Below are 24,602 nucleotides of genomic sequence, written 5' to 3'. Positions count from 1 at the left end.
TTCCCTGTGCACTGATCTGCTCTGCAGAGGACAAAGAGTGACTGTGCCTACTCTGGAGAAAAATGGAAACTTTAGAACAGCTATGTGCAGCAGATTTAGGGATGGAGATTTGCCAGAAGAAGTTTCAATATTTGTTTCTCTTGCCAATAATGAGTAAGCAGATTGAACATTTTAATATATAGATAGCATTCTACATGTAGGTAAAAGAAGACTTTTTAAAAAACCCTTAATCCCTGTATCAAAGACCCTGGGGACAAGTAACACATCCATATGCTATCAGGTATTGCAGGATTTGTGCTGTCAAACCTTTGGGCATTCTTTGCAAATTAATAGCATGTCTCTGTCAAGATGCAAAGATTTCTTTTGCTCTCACTTGATATGAACAGGATTTAGGGATTGTTTTATAATAATGAATATTGTGAAGGAAGGGTGGGGTTAAGCATTAGGGAAATCAAAATCATCTTCTTGGCTTTACTACCAAAAAAATTGGATTACATTGAGGCAAGTCATTCAGTTTCAGTAGATTGGTTCTTTATGTACTTAATACTGAGATTAGAATAATACTTCTTTCTCCCTTCTGCTTTTTTGTGACTTGTATATTTCACTCCCTTGAAGACTGCATTTTCTGCTATACTGGCTTCTCCTAGAAGAAAAGATCCTACATCTAAATTGAAGACTTTAAGAATAATAATTCTAACAAGAGGCATGTTTGTGAATCTATGACTTGCTAGTAGATTAATTGTACAGCAAAAGAAAAATAGCTCACTGTTGAGCACAATTACAACACACAGGGACTCATATTTAACATTTTTATATGAACACTGTTAATTCCATACACAACTATCTGCAATATCATGAAATAATTCCCTGAATCTAGATGTTACATGTTAATCCTTACAGCAGGATGGAATGAGGCATGGTGATATAGGTGATATAAAGCAAAAATGTTTTTTCGATCATACACATTCATACTAAAGATTTAAATGATTGCCTGAAATCAAGGTTTCCCTGACATAAATCTTGAATACAAGGTACACTTACTGCTACATCAGAGTAACAGGTATCACTCTTTAATGCCATTTCAGGGTATTGGATGCGGTTTTTCAACTATGGTCAGCGAAATAAGGTCTGAGGCAGACAGAGAAGGAACAGCACATTTACTTCCAAATGGAGAAGTAGAGACAAGACAAAGTGTTTGAGCAGCACTTTCTAAATAGCAGACTGTTACACCTGCCATCAGCACATTTTCCAGTGTGTTCCTGGGCAAGGGAAGATAGTACATTGTCCCAAATTACTTACACACTTTATGTCAGAAGCACATTAATTAAGCCATTTTTAAATGAGTGGCATGTCAATTTTTAACCTTTTTACTTACTATAGAGAGAGGAAACCACTTTGGTTCCATACAGGTAGACATCAATACCAAAGTGACGTTTTAGAAGATTCAAATGAGACAAACTTTCTGAAGCTTTCTTGCCAGTTTTTTTGAGAAGTTACGCAGAAATACTTTAAAGTGTTCCTCAAAATCCCATGAAAGTCACTGCTTCACTACATTCAAAAGACTTTTCCTCCCAACACTAAATTAAAACCTATATTCACATATCTATTCTGAGTGCTGCAGATTAATGATATTTCATCAGAGGAACTTTCATAAGTTAAGTTCTACAGACCTACAGATTTAAATCAGACACTAGTAAAATGAAACATGGTATTAAACTCATAATCCATACTTGATTGGATTTTTCAGAATTTTCAACTGTCTTATCATGCTGAGCATTCCAGTGCTAGACCATAGAATATTCTGGGGACAGTCAGCTTTGTAATCAAGCATCCAGACACACAGTCTCAGACACTGACAATATGATCCATACCTTTATGATCCATTATTTAGGTGTCATTCAAATCCCAGAAAAATTCATCATCAGTCTCTTGGTCAGTACTGGCATACACTCAGCTAACTGAAGTTTCTGTCATCATTAATGAGGTCAAGTTCTTAACAAATGTAACAGATAGAAAAGTGGCATTTAAGGAGATTTAAAGATGGATGTATCTATCTAAATTATAGATCTATGTAGTTCATACTGCATAGAAAAAATTAACAGAATAAGTAAATGCTAAGATTTTCATTGATATAAAAATAATCATCTCTGTTAATAGGTTTGTCCTTCAAGATATTGCCCTACACCAGTGCCCACTTTCTCACAAACTCAGTGCTCTGCTTGGCTACCTGGGCAGATCCTCCCATGCCAGCGCTCTTCATCTGCTTTGCAAATACAGCTTCAACAAGATTCTCGTGGGCACTGTTTATGGTCTTTGCTTTTCATTCCTCTTTGGTTACATAAATACATGATCTCCCTATATGAAAACAGCCTATAAAATCTATGCCTAATATTGGGCATTTTGACAACATAAGGAATTTAAGTGAATGGGCATGTAAAAGCCAGGGACAGAATAAGACAGAAGTATATGTAATTAACATGCTTTAAAGATGATGATAACTGGAGGACTTTGGGTTTCAACATCTAAGTCAAAAGGTACCAGCTTTTCAGATGCAGAGAAATAACTGGATAATAACGCTTATAATTTTACAAACATATATAATCATTGATCCTGAACACATATTAATGTAAAATATATGCACATTTGTAATGATTAATACTGTAGTTTTCTTGCTCCTCAAGCTGGATCAAGTGATTTTACTACACTGCAAGTTCTAAGATAGAAAATAATTAAATCATAATTAACACTAAATTATCTCTACTGAAATGTCAAGGCTGCCAAAACTGCAACCTTCAAATTCTTGTTATGGTGTTTATACATGAAACTTTCAGTTGTGGATCTCAGCAGAACCTGCTGCTTAACACAACTCCTGCAGCCACCAAGTCCTTCCCAGAGCTGCTAACAGAGATAACAGATATTCTGCCTGATGCATGACCTGCAAACCAAGAACAGCCAGTCAAGAAAGCCCAGTGGCCATCTCTCTGATACAGGAGAGGGAGGCCAGGGCTGCTGGTACCACCCCAGACAGAAGTGTTTGGCTATGACAGCAACTGAGCTTCATAGGAAAGTTCTTCCCACGTATATTCTGAAACTGGATTTATGGAGTAGGCCTGGCATCCACCGACTGCTCTCTGATGGAGAGCAAAGCCAGGTGCCAGCGACAGAAAGTTATATTGCCTGAATTAACTGTTAGAAAATTCAGCTGCATTAGTCCCTCTCAATGATTCATTCAGTAATGGTGCTGGATTCTCCCTTGCATACAAACATCCTGTAACTGACTTGGAACAAAAAGTTACTATGGCACAGATTATTTTTATTATAAGGCTCTTATTCTAAGTCCAAACTATTAGGTACAGCCCATGAAAAAAACTCTGGGAACTGCTGCTCAGAATTAAAAATCCATTCATTAAAAAAATCTTGTTTCCTCTGTCCAAGCACTACTCAAACATAATTATAGACAGTTCATTGTGCTGTGACTGCAGGCAATTGAATTTTAGAAGTAAATTAATCCAAGACCTTTTCTGGTCATGGATCACTGAATCTAGAATCATGCAATCCAATAAAGAAAATGGTATATACCACTGAATGAGACTATACCACATAATAACAATGAAGACCACACCACTTTTTCTGCTGTTCATAAAGTCTTCCTTTAAATAGTTCCATATCTCAAGATAGCATCAAGAAACTTGCTTTATAATGTCTTAATCAGAACACTTTTAATTTCCATTTTTTCTGTGATCCAGATTTTTCTACTGAAAAAAATTAGTGTGATAATATAAGTACAGATCAGGTTAGCATCTTTTGAACCTATTTTTGAGATTTCCTCCCTTCTGCATAATGTACATAGCTTATTTACAGCCAGGTACTCTCAGGCTAAAAATATCGTGGACACATATTCACCAATATGGCAAATTGAACAGCTTAAGACACATTCTCTGAACAGACAGAGAACTGTGGTTTGAGCATGAATTCTCCTACTGAAATGGTAGCATTCAAAACAGATATCTTGTAGTGTGCCCCACCAACCCTGTTTAAATATAACAGAATAACTGAGGATTTTTATAAATCATCACAGTCCACCAACAATAACAGACATATTGTTCTGAGCCACGGTAATTCACAAGAGTTAAAATTTGGACATTTATTTAGTTAGATGCAGAGAACAGAACAGGAATTTTTCAAAGCAGTTCTACCTTTGTTTGTAGTTGCATTCAGTTGGTCAATAAGAAAGCATAAGATTATTATTAATAAATCACCGTTCTCTCTTGGCTGGCTCCTGACAAGCTTGCATTGTTGCTGTTGTCCAAGTTCCCATTTTTTCATTATTATTTTGCCCCTCTACAATATTTTTTTTTTTTTCTGGATACCCTGGGAAATGTCTGGATTCTGGATGATTAAAGTTAACGGGAGCTTTGCCATCAGCTTCACTAAATATGGGATAATACTCTGTGCCAAATTCCATAAACCTTCTAGTAAGCCACAACACCTGTTTTCCTTCTCCTCCCATGCCCCGTTTCTCTTCATTGCATATTTTTTCTCTGCTCTGACACTTATTAATCCATGCACTCTATCCAATCAATCACATTCATCTTTCTTCACCAGTTATGTTGTTGTAGCTCCGTGGCTGAAATTACTAGGGCAGTGTGAACTCACTTATAAAAGTGATACTTTTCGTATTGCCAAAATAATGTCAGCGTATCACAAAACACCAGTCTAAAATGGTATGCAATACCTTTTCATGCATCTTGATCTGATTTTAATTTAACTTTCAGTCCCACTTGGAAAATCACCACCTTATACATTTATTTCTAAAATGTTCTTATACCCAAGTGTTAAATCTTTGCAATTGTTCAGCGTGTGGCATTCCAGTCTCCCCTTCCTAGCAAATGTAATGAACATACTTTATTATCTCTGCCAAAATGTTTCAACATTTAAACTTTAGCAGTTCTTCATTCTTTGTGGTAAAACCTTTCTTGGAATTTTTAGTTTAACTCCTCTTGAGCTTAATTAAAGACACGTCTTCTAAAAACAGCTATTGAGACAAGCAGAACAAGTGGAACTGCCTGAGGAAAGCAGAGAGCCTCAGCTGTAGAATAATAGTGACTAAGCAGAGCGGAAGCAAAGACAATCATTTGGGAACGATCACTTGGGTCAACAGTCTCAAATACGGATTAATCGTAGGGGGAAGGGACCCCAAAAAAAGGAGCACTTTGGGAACAGTTGGTTTCTTATTGAAACAAGACCTACTGCCCTATCTCTTTAGCATATTCTCTCATTTGTTAAGACCTTTCACTAGCTGTGTGAATGTAATCCACTACTTCATCTCCTAGATGTGCCACAGGCCAAGCAGCAGGTGAAGGATATCCTTTATTCAGTTCTGTCTGACTTTGACTTTATTAGAGTGATACATCATTCAGGACTCAAATAAATGTCTATCCCAAGAGACTTATTGTATGGCTCAATATTTACTCTAAGTGTTCTTTGAATTTGCTGTCTACAGAAACAAAGTGCAATGCCATTATTAGAAAATTTATTTTCTCCTACTGGAGACTGCTCCGTGAAAGCCAGGATCCTACTCCTGGTAGTTTATAAGATGCAGGTTTTTTGCCCTCCCATATTTTTTATTGGAAAAAAATTAGGAGCTAGAGTACTAAATAAAGAGCAAAATATTGCGCATTCATTCAAAATCTAGCTAAACACCCAGTTTAGCAGTTTAGCAACTGCTAAATGCCTATAGCTCACTCCCTGTTTTTATAAGTTGGAACACTGCCTAAGGGAGGCAATGACATAGAATATTTCATAATAGTACCATTGGAGCTGATGTTTACATCTTTATCATTAATTCCCAAACACAAAATCAATCAGCTTAATCCAATCCAACATCAGTACCCAGTTGCTGGGGTGTCTGGTAAAGTAACCTGAACTGATGTGTCAAAGAAATCACATTTCAACCTTGTTGCTTTCAGCATACCATACTTAATTTTTAATCATTATTGCTCCTTCTTTTGAATATAAGACTCAATATTAAAAGAATCAAAGTAGCTTTAAAACACATGAACCAGACCTCAAGGTTTAAACAGCAGTACCCATGCAAACAGAAAACCAGGTAGGGAGATTCTTCTCAATTTCCAGGTAGATGTAAAAACAAAACATGGAAGCACCTCCCTCAAATGCAGAAAAGAAAATTTTCTCCTGAGCAGCACAAGCACACCAGAGACAGAAAAGTGACAGTACTGCTTCCACCAGCCATCCCCATCACCAGCCACTGGCTTCCAGAGCTGCTCTTCATCCCCCAATATCCAAATAGGGGCAAAGGTAACTGCAGATGCCCTGATGTGACTACATGTGTTATTCTGTGGCTTTTTGGGTTTTTTTTGTGTTTTTTTTTTTTTTTTTTAATTTCCTTATCTTACTTGTAACAGCAATACTTCTTTTGAGTCCTCTCTTAGGCCTTGATTCTTTTCACTAAAAAAATAGTAGTTTTCACTTAAATAGTAGTTTAAGCTCTTGAGAAATTTAGAAGTATGTTAGTAGTATTCAAGTTTTGTGGGTGCAGAGAATAGGAACAATGCTTTTACTGTAGTGTTTCATCTAAATTATTCCTTTACTGAAAAATAATATATTTTCAGGTATTTTCCCCCTATTTATAAGTTGTTGGGTGGAGGGGGAGGAAGGGGGGAAGTCAGTACTCCAAATGTTAAACAACTTCCTTAGTTTTTTTCCTTTTTTTTTTAACAATTAAAAAATATTCTGATTTAGATGTTTTTTAAACCATGGAACGATCTGCTTCAGTATAGTTTTGGTCTGGGTCATCATGCTGCAAAATAGTACTTGGAATATTTCCTATCTAAATTTCTTTGTATTTTGAAAGTTTGCTCTGTATAGCAATCCACATCAATATAATTGATATTCTGCCAACCCCTTAATCCACATTTGTGCACACACACACTATAAACCTGTGAGCTTATGGCAGTGCAATTTACTTCTGTGACAACTGAATTGTATAAAACCCACTTGCACATCAATGGGATCACCCATTGTGAATTGGTTTTGTGTGGACAGGGCGTAAATCACCTGATAATCTGATGAGGATGGACTGTGTAAATAGTCCCACAAAGAGCAAATGTGCATAGATAGGGCAATAAATTGGAATGATCGATGGGGACAAGCAGCGTGGTAAGATCAAAGACAAGAGGCTGCAGCAAGCTTTTTAATCACCAGACCTTGCACTCCCATTAACCACTTCCTGTAAACGCTCTCTCAGCACTCTGAATTGGAGATTTTCCACTTTTTTTTTTTTTTGCCTTACACAATTCAAGTTCAGTAGGATACAGCCTCGAGCAACATCAGAAGCCAGTTGAAGTGCAAACAAGATCTGTCTGAAGAGGCGTTTGCTTGAGTTAGGCAGCTCCGCACTCTGCTACCTGAAGGGTTGCTACCCTGGCTTCCTCCCGAGCTTGTTTGCTGCACGCAGTCCTTCACAGAAGTGATAATATTAATAGCTAATATTGTGACTGCATTCTTTGAGGATCAGCGTACCAGGAGCTGACACTTACCCATCCCCAAACCCTCGATGCTGCGCCATGCTTTGTTTCACAAACCAGCATGGCAGGTTTGCCAGAAGAGCTCAGCACATGCCAGAATGAGCACAGGCTGCCCCTTCTTCCCTTCATCATCTTGTCAGATCTGTGCTTACACTGCTGCCTCTAATCTTGAATTTGTTGTTGGTCTAAGTTCCCAAGTTCTTTCTCTGCCTTGAAAATCTGGTCTCCATTTTCCCTCCTCAGCTAGTACCTCCTCCACCCCTAAACTCACTACCTCTGTTGTTCCCTTCTCAAATATCTCCCAACCTTTATCCTTCCCATATAATAATCTATTGCAAATTTAAACCCACTTTTTTTTCCTTCTTGAGTTTGCAATATCACTGCCTTATCATCCACCAGAAACTTCTTCCTAAACCCCGAGCTCCCTTGCCAGGTTATCTCATCTTCCCCAGACTTTTGTTTAATTTCTCAACAGTAGTTGGCTGCAATGGCAACTGCTTCTTTCTCATCTAATTATTGCAATGAATCTGTACAAGATACCAGAAGAGAGTTCTGAAATGCAATGAGAAATGTTTGTATACTCACTACTCTGTCTTCAACAGATTCAAAGTAGTTTAATTACCTAGAGCTTTACAAATACTCAAATTATCTCCTCTTCTCAAATTTTTCATAATCCTACAGATATTTCAGCTACCAGCAGACCTCATATGTGGTTTCTTAGAGAGGAAATAAAAAAGCAAGCAAGAAAAAAATTGCTCTTTTCACCTAATTCATCCATATCACATCACAACTTGAGCAAAAATTTAATATTTTGTTATTTTTACCATCTCTAATTATTTTTCTTTGCATTTTGATTTCCTTCCACCGACAGAATTAGCAAGCATGCTGACTGTGCCTCTTCAGAACAAGGCCAGTTTCGCTTTCTGTGCGGCATAAACACAGCCATTGCTTAGGTTGAGGGAGAGGGAATTCAGCATGCAACATCAGCATGATGTACTTTCAATAAACTTTTGTTTCTATCTATTACTGTACTACACATACAAAAACATAAAAGAATTTTTATACTTGAGAAAACAGCCATATATTTGGATACTGAAAAAAAGAAACTCTCTGTGTTGGTGGGCAGGAGGTTTGGTTTGGTTTTTTTTTTGTTTCATCCTTTTCTCTCTTGTGTTTAAGGCACTAAGATCAAAGATTGCCAATGATTGCCAATGAGATTTTTAAGATAATCCTGAATGCCTCTTTCACTTTGAGAGCATAACCATTACCACCACCAGCTCAACAAGGTGGGTGTTTTTAAGAATCGTATTGGAAAAAGGTTCAAAACTCTCCATACTGCTTCACAGCCCACGTAGTGTCCTCAGGCACACTTAATGGAAGTCTGGCTTCCAGATACCATGGCTTTTGATGAGCTCATTCCCAAAGCAGGCTCCCTGAATAAGCCAAGACGTCAAGGCAAACGCAAATGCTTAAAGAAACAATTGCTCAACAAAGGGTTGCAAGAGTTTTTTCCCAAAACACACAGGTCAAATAATTGGAAATGTGGACATGAAAATTAATACCACTTAGATTTTTTGGACATGTCTTGCTTTCAAGGTAACAGTCACATGGCTTTTCTCTCCGGGAATTCCAGTCAGCTGCTGCATCCACTCAGCTTAAGAGGTCTGCAAAACACCTTAAGTACTTTGGGCATTTCTTGCTAAATTGGCCAAGATTAGTTTTTTAACTCACTCCACAGTTAATGCATTTTAATCTGGAAAACAGAGAGTCAGATAGGAAAGCTGTCCAATCTGAACATTGTAACTAGACAAAAGATGCAGAAGATTTGCAGTGGGAACTACCTCTACAACCATTTTCATTTTAGACAATAGAACCTCATAATTGAATAAAAACCTTCATGAGGAAGGCTTTGAACTTGAAGGAAAATACAACCAACCCCAGCACTTGATGAGCCAGTGTAAATCCAGCCTAAACAGAAAACACATACATGCTACTGAAATCATCACCAGAGTATGACTATCTAACTTACAACAAAGACAATTCACATCAGATTTGTTATGTTTCACATAAAGAACTGTAAATAACAGCAAAATGAAAACAAACTTTCAGCTGGAAATTGTAAAGCACTAAATGGGCTGAGATTCTGTAAGTGCCACAGAGACAGGCTGACATTCCACTGCAAAACAGTTATTTTAGCATTTCATTAATCCATCTAATTATTAGATGATTCTTACTTTTGATTTATCTTGGGAATTTTTAATCAAAGAGTGACACATAAAAGTTTTCATTTTTATCTCAATAAGTCAGTAATTCTGGAATCAAATCAGTTTACCAGTGAGGCAAGTTTTCCCCCTCTTCCTTAAGAAACCACTTTGCAGAATTTGCTAGTAAGAGCTGTGAAAATTAGTTATATAAAAGACTTATGTCTGGAGGCTAAACCAATTACACTGACCCTTCCTTCCTTACCTAATACACATTCTTTATATGTTAAAATACAATAACATCTGGAATGTCTTCTGCTCTTTTACAACACCTGGAACTGTGCAGTAGCTTCTAAGGCAAGGAAATTTGTCTGATACAGAATATTCTGATGACATAAGATTATAGCTCCAAAATTATAGAGTGAATCAATCAGTTCGCATATGTTGCCTTGCTTTTCTACACCCAAGCAAAGACTGGTGTTCAGTTGTGTAAAAAACTTAATTATGTAAAATTAATCCCTTTAATATAGTCATCTTCTACTCCATATGCAGGTATGAAGACATCTTTTACCCAAGGCTACTAACATAATCTCTCACTCAGAAACCAAAAGGAAAAACAACTTTCTGTCAGAGTCAAATCAAAACATAAACCAAATAACAGATGCTAAAATACATTCTCTAACCAGCTGTAGTCAAAGCAGAGATATTTTTAATATATACATAATAGGCTTTTAAAAATTGTATTTTTAACTCGCTGAAAATATGACAATAATAAAATGTCTCCAATGAAAGATTCCCAATGGTATGTGCAGCATTAGGAAGGAAGGAATTTATTCTGTGGTCCCTTCAGCAATCAAAAACACCAAAAGGATTTCACAGAGAATTTTCAGCCGACTTTTATGTAAGGCCATACTACCAAGATATGGAAAGCATTTTCCATAAATTAATGCATTAATTCAGTTTTCACTTTCTGCCTCACCTTAAAAGAAAGCCCTGAGGGAAGAAATACTGCAGCACAACACAAACTCATGCTGGTTTGTAATTGGAGTCCCTGTTCAAGGATTAGTCCACTGTCAATCTCAACTGCAAGAGCAGGTGCTAGCTGGAAAAGTGGGTAAGGAAGGAAGCATGGCACAGGAGCTTTCATCACATTAGATCACAAGAAGGAAGATGCCCCATCCCTGGAAGTGTTCAAGGCCAGGTTGTATGTGGCTTTAAGCAACCTGGTCCAGTGGAAGGTGTCCCTGTCCATGTCAGGGGGGTTGGAATTAGATTATCTTTAAGGCCCTTTCCAGCCTGTCATACCATCGTGCATACCATGTATGATGGCATGACAGGTACAGTCAGGATAAAGAGAAGACCATGATTAGCCATGTATGAAGGGCAGTGTTGCACATTGCTGTATTTCAATGTGTATTTTTACATTCACCTGCCCTGTTGATTAAAAAAAAAAAAATGATGACAGGGTCAAAGCATAGGTATAAAGAAATAGTAATACCAAACAAAGCCAGGATTAAAAAAAAAATCTAAATATTTCTGTTAATTCCCTTTAAATCAATATATTAAGTTCCCATTCCCTGTATGTTCTATACAGTGAGATAGGAGGAAGGAAAAGGTAAATAAAAAAGGCAGAATGGAAATAATAAAAATAATAAGCAGAGAGAGAGAGGGACTGTTCTGCGTGGGTGGGGGGGCGGAAATACTAGAAGAATTAATTGGGAGATAGGAAATGAAAACCTGAAAAACAAAGTTCAGCAGCTACTTGGGATATAGCCTGATATTTGACATGGTGGATTCTTGAGGGTCATGTGGAATTACTGATGGTTGCCTTCTGTTACTGCAGCTCTTCATGCACAGACACCACAAATACTGAAGAAAACCACATGGAATGTCCCAATAATCTTTCATTGACTGAAAACAACATCAAGAATTTCACTAAGAAGCATTCAATTATGATTGCACAACAAAACTAACTGCAAAGGGGATGAATTGAATCTAAATTTAGATTAAGAGGTCAACATGTTAGAATTGCAGTATTAACTTTTTCTGTTATCATTCAAAAGCTGCAACACAATTTCCCTGTTTGATTCTTAATGACAGGAGTGCTATAAAAGAATCAATTAGAATGTCTGCTATAAGCTCAGGAGAGTGGATGTCCCTTAAATTTTATTTAAACAGTAATATGATACAAATAAGTGATAACAATGGGAAAAAAAAAAAAAAATCAAAACTACCCAAAACAAAAAAAACCACAAAACAGTTGAGAAGAATTTTCTCACTATAGTACAAAGCCTTACTGAATATTCAGCACTGGTTCTAGATGAATGAGGCAATCACCTAAATAGATGAAAAGCTAAAGTACAGTACAGTATGTATTAAATCAAATAGTATCACAGGTTTATTCACACCTTGCCTATATCCAGAGAGGCACAGCAAAGTCTGAGAAGGAGGTGAACCTGAGTTATACATGCAACAGAGCTTCCTTATGTCCCAGAAACATTACCAAGCTATTACACAGGCTTTTTCTCATCAGACAAAAAAAAGAGGAAATGAAAAGGGAACATCTGCAGTGTCTAAAGTATTCTAAAGGGAATATACGGGAAGGATGTTTCAAAGCTATTTGAGCTGGGGTCAAACCAGGATAGGAGATGAAAACCTAGCAAAGGTCGAACAACATACTAACAGAGTTTACATTCTGAAATAATTATTAAGCTCTGTGACAAATAAATACACTTTTCTGAAAATTATTAAACTAATGAGAACAAGCAAGACACTAATTCAGTGGTCCTTTACTGATCCAAATTGGTCCTGTGTTTTACCCCTTGTTAGAATATTTGGTCACTGTAAGAGAGTTAAGGTAAAGTTATTACTTTGAAAGAGCTCGCAATACCTACCAGAAAACACTTTTTATTGAATCCGGGGGTAACCTCTTTATGCAGGTATTACATTGCCATCTAGTGTATGCAGTATATATTGTAATTCTGTTTCCCAGGGTTTGCATCATCTAAAGAACCTGAATTTTCCCCTTAGCTGGCTTTCCTCAATGCATTTTTTTCTCAAAGCAGAACAGATTTCCTCCATGATACTCAATCCCAAGGAACCTGCGACTGGTGCTAATGAGAGATTCAGCATCATTGGAAAAGCACTATTCCAAAAGCAGCCGCTTGCTGATTCTCAGTGTCTTTGGCAGGTTCATCCACTGAAAGCTTTAGGAATGTCAACTGTTCTCATGCAGCAACAGGTGATTTGGATTCACTGGTCCTCCCGTGAAGGGGAAGTGAAATCTCATCCCTGACAGTAGCACAACTACCCTGCTCTGGAACAATCCGGGATGGAGGAGAGGGGAACAATCCCAATCTTTCTGATGCCACTTTCAGTAATTAATTAAACTGTTATCGAGACAAGGACAGTGGCTAAACTGCACTGACAAGTCCTGGGATGGCAGGGAGGCAGAGTCCAATTTGTGCAGGCAAAGGACTGCTCCGCACCACAGTTACAGGGTTCTCTTACCACGCACCCCAAGCCATGAGTCACTGCTCCAGGCAGATGCATGGCAGTTTCCCAGTCCTCTTCTAAGAAAAGTTTGGGAGACTCGTGTTTCCCACAGCTCACCACTCCGTGTGAGCTGATAGCAGCTACATATCCTCCCCTGCATTACTGGGTAATGGTTGCTGAATTCCCCAGCTGTGACCACTGCTGGAGGAACAGCACACCCAAATTAAGAACAGGAGACATTTAGATTTTTGCATAAGTGGAGCTTGGCCATCTCCAAGTCTTGCAACGACTGAGTGCTGAGCAATGCCCCACCACTTTGAACACTCCAGCCTCAATCCAGTTTAAGAATCTGAGCTTTTACACCCTGACCTAGACCTCTGAAGCATATGTCCCCTGAATTTAGGGTAAGATTTATCTTTTCTGGAAGAGTTCTTTTAAGACACAAACTGACCCGGGTCCAGAATGCAAAGGTTAACTTATAACACAGAGAAAACTACAAAGGAACACATTGCATGAGAGGCCCTGGCCACCAGGTTCTCCAGGAGGCCACTCTGTCACTGAGCACTCTCACCTTCTACTCACTCCTTTCTTGGCTACCATATGCTGCAGTGAACATTGAGTGCAAAAATAAAAAATGAATGTTTTCACACTCACCCCATCTGCCAGTGCACATGAGAGACAAACAGGCTCTTCACTGGAAAGAAAAAACAGGAAAAAAATCCTTACTATTCCCAGAAAAGGAAGTGTCCTCTGCTTTCAAAATCCAGCTTCCACATCATGGAACTGAGGAAGATCCTTTAAGCCCCAATACCAGTTACAAATACCAAGTTGTACAAGAACTGGCTACAGCTGGCATTTTTCTGTCTAGCCATTTTAACAATCTAGCAAGGGCTTAATTTTATGCATAAAGAAAAATATTTTAATACATAATAACTTCTGCATGAATAATCCAGATTTGACAGCTGAGGGGGCTAAATTACTGGTTCTCCTTGTTAACACATTTGCTTGCTTTACTGGTCTTGTTGCAATACTTTTCACTGTGTGTAGCAACAAAAAATGCATTTAATAGACTTTTGCCTGTTATTTGGCCACTGTGCTACCCAATTATATTTGTTATTACTATAATTAATATTCAAAATATATCCTTTATCTAATTCAGTTTTTGTTTGCTATTGACTCATGGATATTACTTACACTGTGCTTCAGGATGTGAACACACATGGAGCCCATAAGCAGCTGGCCTAAGGGGTGAAGGTTGGCAAGCACCCTAATTAATTTCAGTCTAAAAGAGCCAAGTTAGCAAAACCCCACTATTTAAGCTAACCAATGCCCTTTAAAATGAAACACTACACTGGCTCTGTCAGCAGATTGGTCCCTTCCAGGGAGGGAGGTGAAGGACAATTAGGGCTGATAATGTCTCTTGTTAGTGCAGCTGTTGGGCATTAGGCCATGAGAAAAGGTAGCAAGTGTAAATAGACTTCCAGGGTGATAATAATTAGGTTTTTTTTTCCTAAATATGTTCAAGACTAATTCAGCAACATACTGATACAGTACAATCACCAACTGTGTAAATATTTCCATTCTCCTCAATAGGACATCCACTCAGCTAAGTCTGTAATATTAAAGTCTGTAATACTCTATAGATACAGAAGTAGTGCAAGATTTTAGTACACCTCTTCCATCCCTTCCTGTGAACTGTTTCCTCATTCTGCCACTATCCTTAAACTTATTTCAGCCCTAAATTCACAGCTTGTCACAGGCAGGCACAGCACCATCCAAGTTAGTTCAGACATATCCTTAGCCTTTTGGCTCATAGTTAATAAAAGCTGCCATTGCTGTAACCGGAGATTAGTTCCTCACAAATTATTACCTTAGCTATCACTTACCTGATCCCCAGCTTACAACCTAATGAATTAATAAACTGAGATTTTTTTTCAGACAGCAAAATGTAAAAATAAGGTAATTCTATTTATAACAATTTGTAAAATCTGCCTTATATAAAAAAAAAGTAAATTTTTGTTAACTGAAGGAAAAAAATTATAAACAGAAGACATTATATATAAGTCAATGCTTGATAATTTTTTAATAACTTTTAATGGGTTGGATGGGACTTTTTATCCAAAGTGGTAATAGTGTGATGCTTAAAATTCAGAGAAGAAAGAACGCCTCTTGATAGAAGACACAAAGAAGAACACAGAGAATTTGATGACATGCAATTGATGAGGCTCAATTTGTTTACTAGCTCTAGCAAGGCTACTCAGCATTTAAGTTAGCAACCAGCATTTACACTCTGCTGGTATGGGAAAAATGTTATTCCAAGCAAGTAGAGGAGAGTCAAGACATTTCTAAAGACAGTGTTCTACTAGTTCCTAAAAACAGAGGATGAAGCTTATACTAAGAGCCCTTCTGTGTGTCAGTTTGATGTCACACATCAGTAGGCTGAAGTCAACCAATGGGTTTATCAAGCTGTTCACACTACAAATTTACAATAAGCTGTTTGCTGATCATATGGCCACATACAAATTTTCACAGTAAAAGTATACAGAAAAACATTATTTCTATCCATCTATAGTTCTGCTTCCCAAAGGCTATAACCTGCCACTGAGCATTCACCACAGTGGATGGCAAACTCTGCCACTGAATTTAGCTGTGGAGGATGTATGTTCTCACCTGGAAGACTGTTTTATATCCTTGTCCTAAAAATAACATTTTTTATTTAAGTTTCTGTAGTGTTTTTCATGACTACTACAAAACTTATTAATAAATAAATAAAGCAGTAAAATATTTGAGGCAAAATTTTAACATAGAGGAGAAAAATTTAATGGAATTTCCTATGGCAGTTGTGAGGGTTTTACTCGCAGAAGGGGCAGCCATCTCAAATCTAATAACCAGATGCATCCAGAGCTCAGTGTTTCCAAATGTTTCAGGTATGTGAGGTTTCAGAACATGACACATTGTTTCAAAAATGCACAGAGGAGAGGAAATGGGTAATTGGGAGGGAAATGTGCAGTGGTAGCATGTGCCAATTTGTCCTTGCTCAACATGGGAAAGCTGGAAAGAGGATCTTTGTGGTGGAAAGAAAAGGGACACAAGGTCATTTTCTACTCCCAAGGATGACATTTATAATCCAGAGTGATTCCACTGAATTCATGGGTTTTGAAACCAGAGTGGAAAATGGACTCTGGCAGTTATGTCTTTTTAATCACAATGGGAGACAGACAGTCAGTTCAGCATATATTTAATCTCTCCTCCTCTCTACAGATACCTAGGATAAGGGCCAAACAGGTGCTTAAATACCTGGATTTGATGACTTGTAAAACATTAGATTAGGGTGATGCAGAGGGTAATCATCTCATCCAGTTGTATTTGTATCTCTGTAGCCCAGCAGGAAGGCTGGTTTGAGACACAACATATTTCTCCCTTCACATAATTTCAAGGTGGAAACATAAGGGCATAGATATCCAGATTCTCTTTAATTTTTTTAATCAAATAATAATTAAAAGGTATTTAGGGATTTGCACAGTTCTTAATTTTATTATTAGATATTCCACATACATATAATCTAAGTTCCAAGGGGTTTTGTAGCTTTTGTTTGCTTGCTCTTTAGTTTTTCAAAGCAAGGTTTTGAAATATTAAAGACTGGGGGGGAAAAAGAAGCTGTAACTGGAAATGATTGCACAACTTGATTTTTATCTTTTGGTTATTTTGATCAGCAGCTTTCTAAAGGGAAAACATTCTTTGGAAAAGTATGATGTGAAAATAATTGAGATACATTCCTTGAACTTGAACACAGATGACAGCTGAAAGATTGTATGGATAGGGCCTGTTGTCTCCACACAGCTATTATTCCCATTGTGTCTCTTCACATTGCCTCGTCGTAACCTCATTGTAAACAAATCATTATGGGCATATACATTGCACAGAGGTAGAAATTATCCTGTTGGTATAAGCAAAATGAATGTGAACTAAATGCTTCAAAATATTCCAGTGAGGTCCTGCCTGGCTGCACAGAACACAGATTCACAGCTAGTACATATTGGAACACCTCTGCTACCATCCCCACAGCAGTGCCACTGGTGGCCATTGTGGACCTTCAGCCTAATTTCAGTATCCCAAAGTTTCAATGCATAATCCAATTTCAATGCATAATCAAGTTTCGAGGTTTCAACATCATTTCTATAAGAAATATCTGGAAAACTTAAAATGAAAATATATGCTTGAGATTGGCAGAATCTAAACAACATAAATTGTGACTCTGATATTAGAAGAAATATTGCTAAGGAGTTGTAGTTACTTACTTGATGACAGAGAAGTGTAAAGCAGAGTAAATCAAACAGAATCCCCTTTTGAAGCTTCCCCTCCTCCCCACCAATTAACTAGTCAGATGTGAAAATCCATAGTACAGTTGTGCCCAGAGAAGGGACAAAAATTTTGTGGCTTAAAATATAAAGTGTGGTGTTACTGTTATTTTCCTTCACTGTACATTCAGTGTCTCCAAAAACACACAGCCTTCCATTTCTCAGCTCCAGCTGTAGGCAAGAAAGAGTTTTTTCACTGGACGTGCTCCTGGATGTTTGTGTTCTTAGCTGCCCGCCTACAGTTAATTAAGCTTATCCTGATATTTCCTCTCATTACCAAGCATGGTTTTGATTCTAAGATTAAGACTATCCAGGTCGTAATCCAAGACTATAAAACAATAAAGCAGCAGTTCCAACTATTTGGAAGAGTAAGTTTATTAAGTATTGAAATTGTTGTGGTGGGGATTAGGGTAGGTCAAGCAGAGCCATTTCATGGGTCATCCTCTCTTGGAGGAAAAATATGCCTTGCAAGGGAAAATGAGAAATTGAATAAAACCATGAGAATCAACTACAATTGACTGTAATATGCCAAGAAAAGTGCTGGGCCTTGCACCCTTTTAGAAGCCTTTGTTTTCCTTTTATGAGTGCTTTTTCATGGTTTCCACAGTATCCACCTAAGCAGCCCTTTGTCATGGAATAAGCTGTCATGGAATAGTTTGGTATGAGAGACTTAACAATATGAAGAACTGAACTACACTCTATGATCACACCTTTCTAGCCCTATCTTCAAGAAGGATAATACCTGAGTGAAAATCTGATAGAACATGAACTCATCGCCTTCAACAATTTCTATCTAAAAGCCAAGAATAATGACGTTGTTCAACAGAAATGATAAAGCTCTGCATGCTCTGTGACTCTATGACTTTCTATTACTACCAGCAGCTTAGTTTCACCTTTTAGGTAATAGATATCATCATATTGTAATCTCTTTCACATTTACTGACTTGGAGACCAGCAGCTTTTGCAGTGCACAGGTCTTATCAGTATTTTAGCATCCATCTCGGGGGGTCTTAGAGTGAAAATATGAGGGTATGGAGAAAGAAAAAACAGAAAATACTGAAGTGGGGAAGAAAGAATGTATGGCTCTGACATCTCATCTCTCCCCGTGGAAGTAGGTATGTTTCTGAGGAATGCAGACTTGCAGTACAAAATATTTTCTTAGATATTATAGGAGTGAAGCTGCTAACATTAAAAACATTATGCAAGCAAGCCAGTCTTTAATTTGTAAATTCTAGGAATAGTACAATTTCAAGAAAACCAAGAAACATGTAAGACTGAAGGAGGCAAGAAAGCCCTTTGGAGCATTTTAATTGATCTGAATATCAAACACATCTCTGTAACACTTCAGCAGGTTCTGTTGTGTTTGAAAATTCAGCTCAGAATCAAAGCTAAAAAAATCTCACTCAGCTTCATTCAGATCACAGACAGTAAAGGAAGTAACTCAAAAGCAAGCACGGAAAATCAATACCCAGATATTTTTAACAGCATATACATACTGCCCAGGGAATCCAAGCCTGAATTTTTAGAACTTTGTAATTAATGAATCCAAAAATGCTCTTAGGTTAAGGAAGCAAAAGTTCAGAGGGATGTGTGATTATCTAAAATCTCAGGAAACAATTAAACCAGGTGGGACAATCAAGTGAAAGGGTGTACCCCATGAAGAATAAAGTAGCTCAGCCAAGGAACACAACAGCATTTAAATAGCTTTTAAAAAGAACAACAGCCTTACTTCAAAAAAATTATTGTGATGAAAAATCTACTGCACAGCTACATGAACTATCTCAAAGGTAAATTAGCCTCACTGAGAAAATACTGAACATTAGTTCTGCTTCTAAGTTTGCCTAGTTTCAGCTGCCAACTATTTGATCTTGTTCAGTCTTTCTTTGCTAGACTGTGGTTTCAATTATGTGGCTACATTAATAAAAACTACAAAACTAGTAAAAATGCTTTTAAGTGTAAACATTATACTATAAAATATCAAAAATCTGAATTTTCATTTTTATAGATGAAAGAATCAAGTTGAAACAAAATAGTTTGTTTTTCAAAATTTTACTCTTTACCTTTCAATAGCCCTTTTTAAAAATTATTTTTCAACCCACAGTTTCCAAATGCATCTAAGACACCTGGGAACTTTATAATAAATTAATTATTTTGGTACAGAAATGTTCATTGCAACATTTTTCTGTATTTAAAAATTTGTATTTGTTGTATTTTTGTGTTGAAATTCATAGTGTTTTCTATTTTTATCTTGGCTCAAATTTTCTTAAATTTTAAACAAGGGGTTTGAGATTAATTACTTTAGAAACAGTCTGTGAATACATCTCCATATTTAAGTACTTTGTTGAAAAAGAATCTCACTAAAGAAAAATTTCATTCTTCTCTGCCACTTGTTCAAATCTATTATATATAATTATTATTTTTTTCATTTGAACTTTGTTTTCCTGGCAACTATTTATCTGAGAATTCTTAACATATTGTGCCAGCAACTTATGTAAACCCACAACCAATATGACTGCATATTTTTCATGTTAATTTGAATTTATCTTGGCATCTTATAATACCATCCATTGCATTGGCAAACAAATATTGTGTGACTTAATTTGGGACGTCCTCCAAATTTTGTTTCTTTTCAGTGGAAATTCCCTGCAAGCTATGTCTAACTTTTCAGACATTACAAAAATGATCAGAAGATTTTGCAGATGTTTAACATCTTGCATGTTACCACATATGTTAACAAACATTTGATGTTGAATCCTGTCAGACATACGTGGAAATAGAAAACTGAGGACAGAATCTGTATTTATTTGGAAGGGCATTTATCATGTCTTGGTATAACGAGAAATTTCTTTTCATTTAGTCTTGCAGTTTCCAAAAGAAGGCATAAAAAAAGAAGTCCTTTTAGAAGTTTCTTTTGCAAAAGCCCTGCTAAAACAGCTGGTAAGATTGTTGGGTGGAAATGCAGTAAAAGACCCAGCTCTGCAGGCTTCAGCACAGTGCATGACAGGCACCCAGAGCCTCAGAGGCAGTGCAGGGCAGCCACACAGCTTGACACGGCCATAGCTACAGCAGAGCTGTGTGATGTGCACTTTAAAACACTCCTGTAAGCACTAGCTGGATCCCAGGCTTCCACAGCCCTTTCGGGGTTGTCTGCCTGGCTCTCCCAAATCAGGGGCACCTTCTTTGCCCTCTGGGGACACCGGGCCCCCTAACACAAGGCTCAGCCTGGGGGTCACTCGCCTGCCTTAGGAGTCTAATTTAGACACAATTCATAAAACAAGGAGCCTGCATTCCCATTATGGCAAACAGAGTAGGTGCCTTTAAGGATTTCTGGGCAGTTAAATTACTAAAATAGCCTAGGGAAGATGATGTACATTCTTGCCCTGCTCTCTTGCTTCCACACACGCTTATGTATGTATGCACACAGTGAATCCAAAAGATAAACTTTGCAGTACTGCTTTTCTTTGCAGTAAGACCTTCCTGGGTCCTGAGTTTTTATGCATTAAATGTGTGCAAAAATGGACCTCCAAAACTTTTATTTTTGTCTATTGAAACCTAGTAGCACTGGGACTGGAGTGAATGCCCTCCTTTCCCACACATTAATAATAAATGCTGAGCAGCACAAGCCAGTCAGATGTTTTTCAGTGTACTCCTGCTCCCAAAGCTGCTTCTGTATTTCATCCAAAACTTCTTTAAACTGAAAAGCCTTCCCTCCCCCACAGGAAACAAAGCAGATATGCTGATATATGCACATACAGGGATAAATACGAGTAACATGATAAACTTTCAAATATATTACCTGAATCTGAAGGGGAAAATAGGTGGTATGACATTTGCTGATATTCCTTTACAGATTTGAGTTTCTTCAGTCACTTCTCAGAAACCATGTCTCGATCATGTCTAACCTATGGAATCCAGGAACAACTCCCAGCTTACAAGTCAAAATGTGTACCTCCCACATTCTGGTGTGGAGTCACAGGCACAGGCTATCTCATCCCTTCTAAACCCCCAGGAAAGTCTAGCAGCTGTGTTCTGCTGAAGGAAACCCAAGCACACAGGCCAAAAGCAAGATCCTGGTGGGGTCCTTGTTCTGGAGACATGAAGATTCACAATGCCAGGCCATGCCAGGGCACCTGACTGAACAGGATGCTGCAGCACCCCAACAAATTCACAGTTGTGCCAATTATGGTGTGGACAGTACACAGGAAGTTCTGAATGCCTCACCCCTGGAAGTGTTCAAAGCCAGGCCAGATGTAGCTTGGAGCAACCTGGTGTAGTGGAAGGTTCCCTGCCCTTTGCAGAGGGATTGGAATTACACGATCTTTGAGGTCCTTCCAACACAAACCATTCTGTGATTCTGTAATTCTAAGTGCAAACTTGGGATCTTTGTAGACACCAGAGAGCCCTGCAATCCACTCCTGATGGGTCTTGGAACAAGCGATCCTTGAGCTTCTCAAGCTGGGTTAGTTTTTGACACACCCTGCGAGAGAACTGGAAGCAGCCAAGAAAAGCCACATGAGCGGATATTTAGCAAGCTGAAGGGAGGGAAGTCAGACTGTAATTTTGTACTGCTCTTGGCAGCTGAGTCCTCTCTTGAGTGTTGTCCATAGTTTCTGAAATGTGTTTAATTTACCTTTTGTTCAAGGGGTGCTGGAATACAGGGGAAGGAGGCTGTTTCTACACCCTTGGATACCAGCACGTGCACCCCATCACACTGCAGAGCTGATGCTCTGCTAAGCTCATGAACTGGAATCTCCCACGGCAGGTGAGATGCTCATCTAGCTCTGTATTTTGTCTCTAAATTAAGGCCCTGATCACATACTCAGTGGGTGAATGTAACAAAAATGGCATCCAGATTTACCTTTCACTGAGCAGCATTTCAAAGGCTTAAGTGTGCTGTAGGTTGCAACTGGTCCAGCTCACCTCCATGATTTCTACTTTGTGTCTTGCAATGAAACTTAAGTTCCATAACCAATTCTGCACATTGTGAAAGTAGACTTCATTTCTTGTTTATTATTTTGCATCTTTCTCCTAGAAAAGATGAGAACTACTACTGCTCATGCATAATGAGCAGCCCTGACAGCAGATAGTTCTGACTACTAAGATTCCAGGCTTAAAGGTCTTGTAATAACAGGAACCTTTTCAGAGCAGCTTTACCTTAACACTGTAGACATGGACATAGTGCACTCCTAGAATCCCACAGCCACATAACCCTATCCAGCCTTTACTAAAGAATAATCAGAAAAAAGCTCTGTAAAATCCACTTATTTCTCAACACCAGACTGCTTCCAATGCATTTCCAGATGTTGAATTCCCTCTACATTCCCAATGCAGGAGCCAAATTCTTCAGCTTCTCTCTTTGACAATTTCCACTGTGTGCAGGGATGTGTGATTACAAAAATCTGTAGTGGCTTAACTGAATATGAAAGGAGAACCAAGATAAAATAACATGGATTATTAGCCATTAATTCAGGGAAAATGTAGCACTGTGATAAATGATGCCTGATCATGGATGTGTTTAACATTGCTGAAACAGAGTGCCTGCAGCAGAGAGGTAAAATAAGGAGGGGTGAAGATCAGCATTGTGAGGCCATTTAACTCAATTAATATACTCCCATTATCAGAGTTAATAAAAGCAAACAGCAGTTGTATCTCATTTTCATACTGCTGATTCTAGTACTTGTTATACTGCTCAAAGCCTTGGTCTCTGGATGTGTAGGATTACATCAACTTCTCTGTTGTCATCCACTTCTCTCCCTAAAGCAGGCTTTAGAAACAAAAACTCAAAGCAAACTCACCTGGGACCCTCAAGGCTAAGAGGAAAACAAACCCACTGTTTTGGGGTTTTTAATGTCATGAATTTCAGAACATCTCCTGAGTGCTTTTGTTTTCTGGGTTTAATTATCTAAGTCAGAAATAATGGAAAAGAGGCTGTGTCAATGGCCAAAGCTATGAGCCAGTTAAACAAGCAGTCAATTATTCATAACAGACAGCTCTATACAAACATAAACATACACAGAGAATAAAATACTTGCAAGGAGATGATCAGAACAAGTATTTTGCAAGATTCAGGAAGGTAGAAAACAAGCACTGCAGTGGCATTTCTCAGTTCTGCATTTCCAGAGCTAACCACAAGCAGGAAACAAGGCACTCCTCCAGAGAAGCAGGTTTACTGGGGAAGCTCTAGAGAGCTGCTCTAATTCAGAGAGGCTGTCATTAAACTGCTGCTATTCTATAGCCTCCACAGACATGAGTCAAGCTAAACACAGACACAGGAGAAAATCAGTTCACTCGAACAGCACCTTTTAACTTTAAATTCCATCTCCTCTAAACCTATATTCTCTGAAACCTCTTCCTTTCATGGCCTAGTTATTAAGTATTCCTAAGGCACCCGTTATAGCTGAAAAATCTGGTAGCAATTCTTTCTAACCTACCATCTCAGTTTTAATTTACACTTTAAGTATGTTATTAGCAGCTCAGGACTAGCCAAGACTGTATGTGAATTCACATATATGGATATGAACACAACCTAGCGGGCAAACATAATTCAGATGCAATTTTTCTACAATCCTGACCCCTGCAGTTAGAAGGAATGTGTAGTACCACAGATTTGCAAACATGCTGCACTATGTGCTTTCTAATCCTAGAGATCAATACAGAAAAAGATTTGTAAATACTGTAAAACAGACACACTGAAGTGTATGCCCTGTCCCCACCAACCCTGCGTGGAGGCAGAGCACCTCAGTACTGTCCCTTGCTTAGGTTGAAAGCCTCCATGGGAGAACTGCTCAGAAAGACATATACTCTAAAAGGAGGACGCTCTGGCACAAAGTTAAGGGGCTGTGGATGGCTCTCAATGGGATATCAGCAGCAATCCTGGTCTCCTTTCTCTGTTCAAACAGCAAATTAATTGGCACACACACCCACTGAAGATGTTTATGGCATACTTTGCAGACATGCATGGCCACAGAGGTCACATTTTGAACCTGCAAATTACTCACACG

General features: G+C 38.1%; 1 long non-coding RNA gene across 1 annotated transcript in view; it reads right to left on the bottom strand.

The window, feature by feature from the left end:
* LOC135299130 (uncharacterized) overlaps nt 1-14,635 on the bottom strand; it is a 78,420-nt gene extending 63,785 nt beyond the window's left edge. Inside the window, exons 1-2 of the long non-coding RNA XR_010361174.1 lie at nt 14,438-14,635; nt 13,898-13,937 (exon numbers count right to left, since the gene is read on the bottom strand). This is a non-coding gene — a long non-coding RNA (uncharacterized LOC135299130). The remainder of the gene's footprint in view (nt 1-13,897; nt 13,938-14,437) is intronic.
* Between the last annotated feature and the right edge of the window lie 9,967 nt (nt 14,636-24,602).

The sequence above is a fragment of the Passer domesticus genome, chromosome 4, assembly GCF_036417665.1.
Source record: "Passer domesticus isolate bPasDom1 chromosome 4, bPasDom1.hap1, whole genome shotgun sequence".
In the NCBI taxonomy this organism is placed as follows: domain Eukaryota; kingdom Metazoa; phylum Chordata; class Aves; order Passeriformes; family Passeridae; genus Passer; species Passer domesticus.
This window is presented reverse-complemented; position numbering and strand designations above follow the sequence as displayed.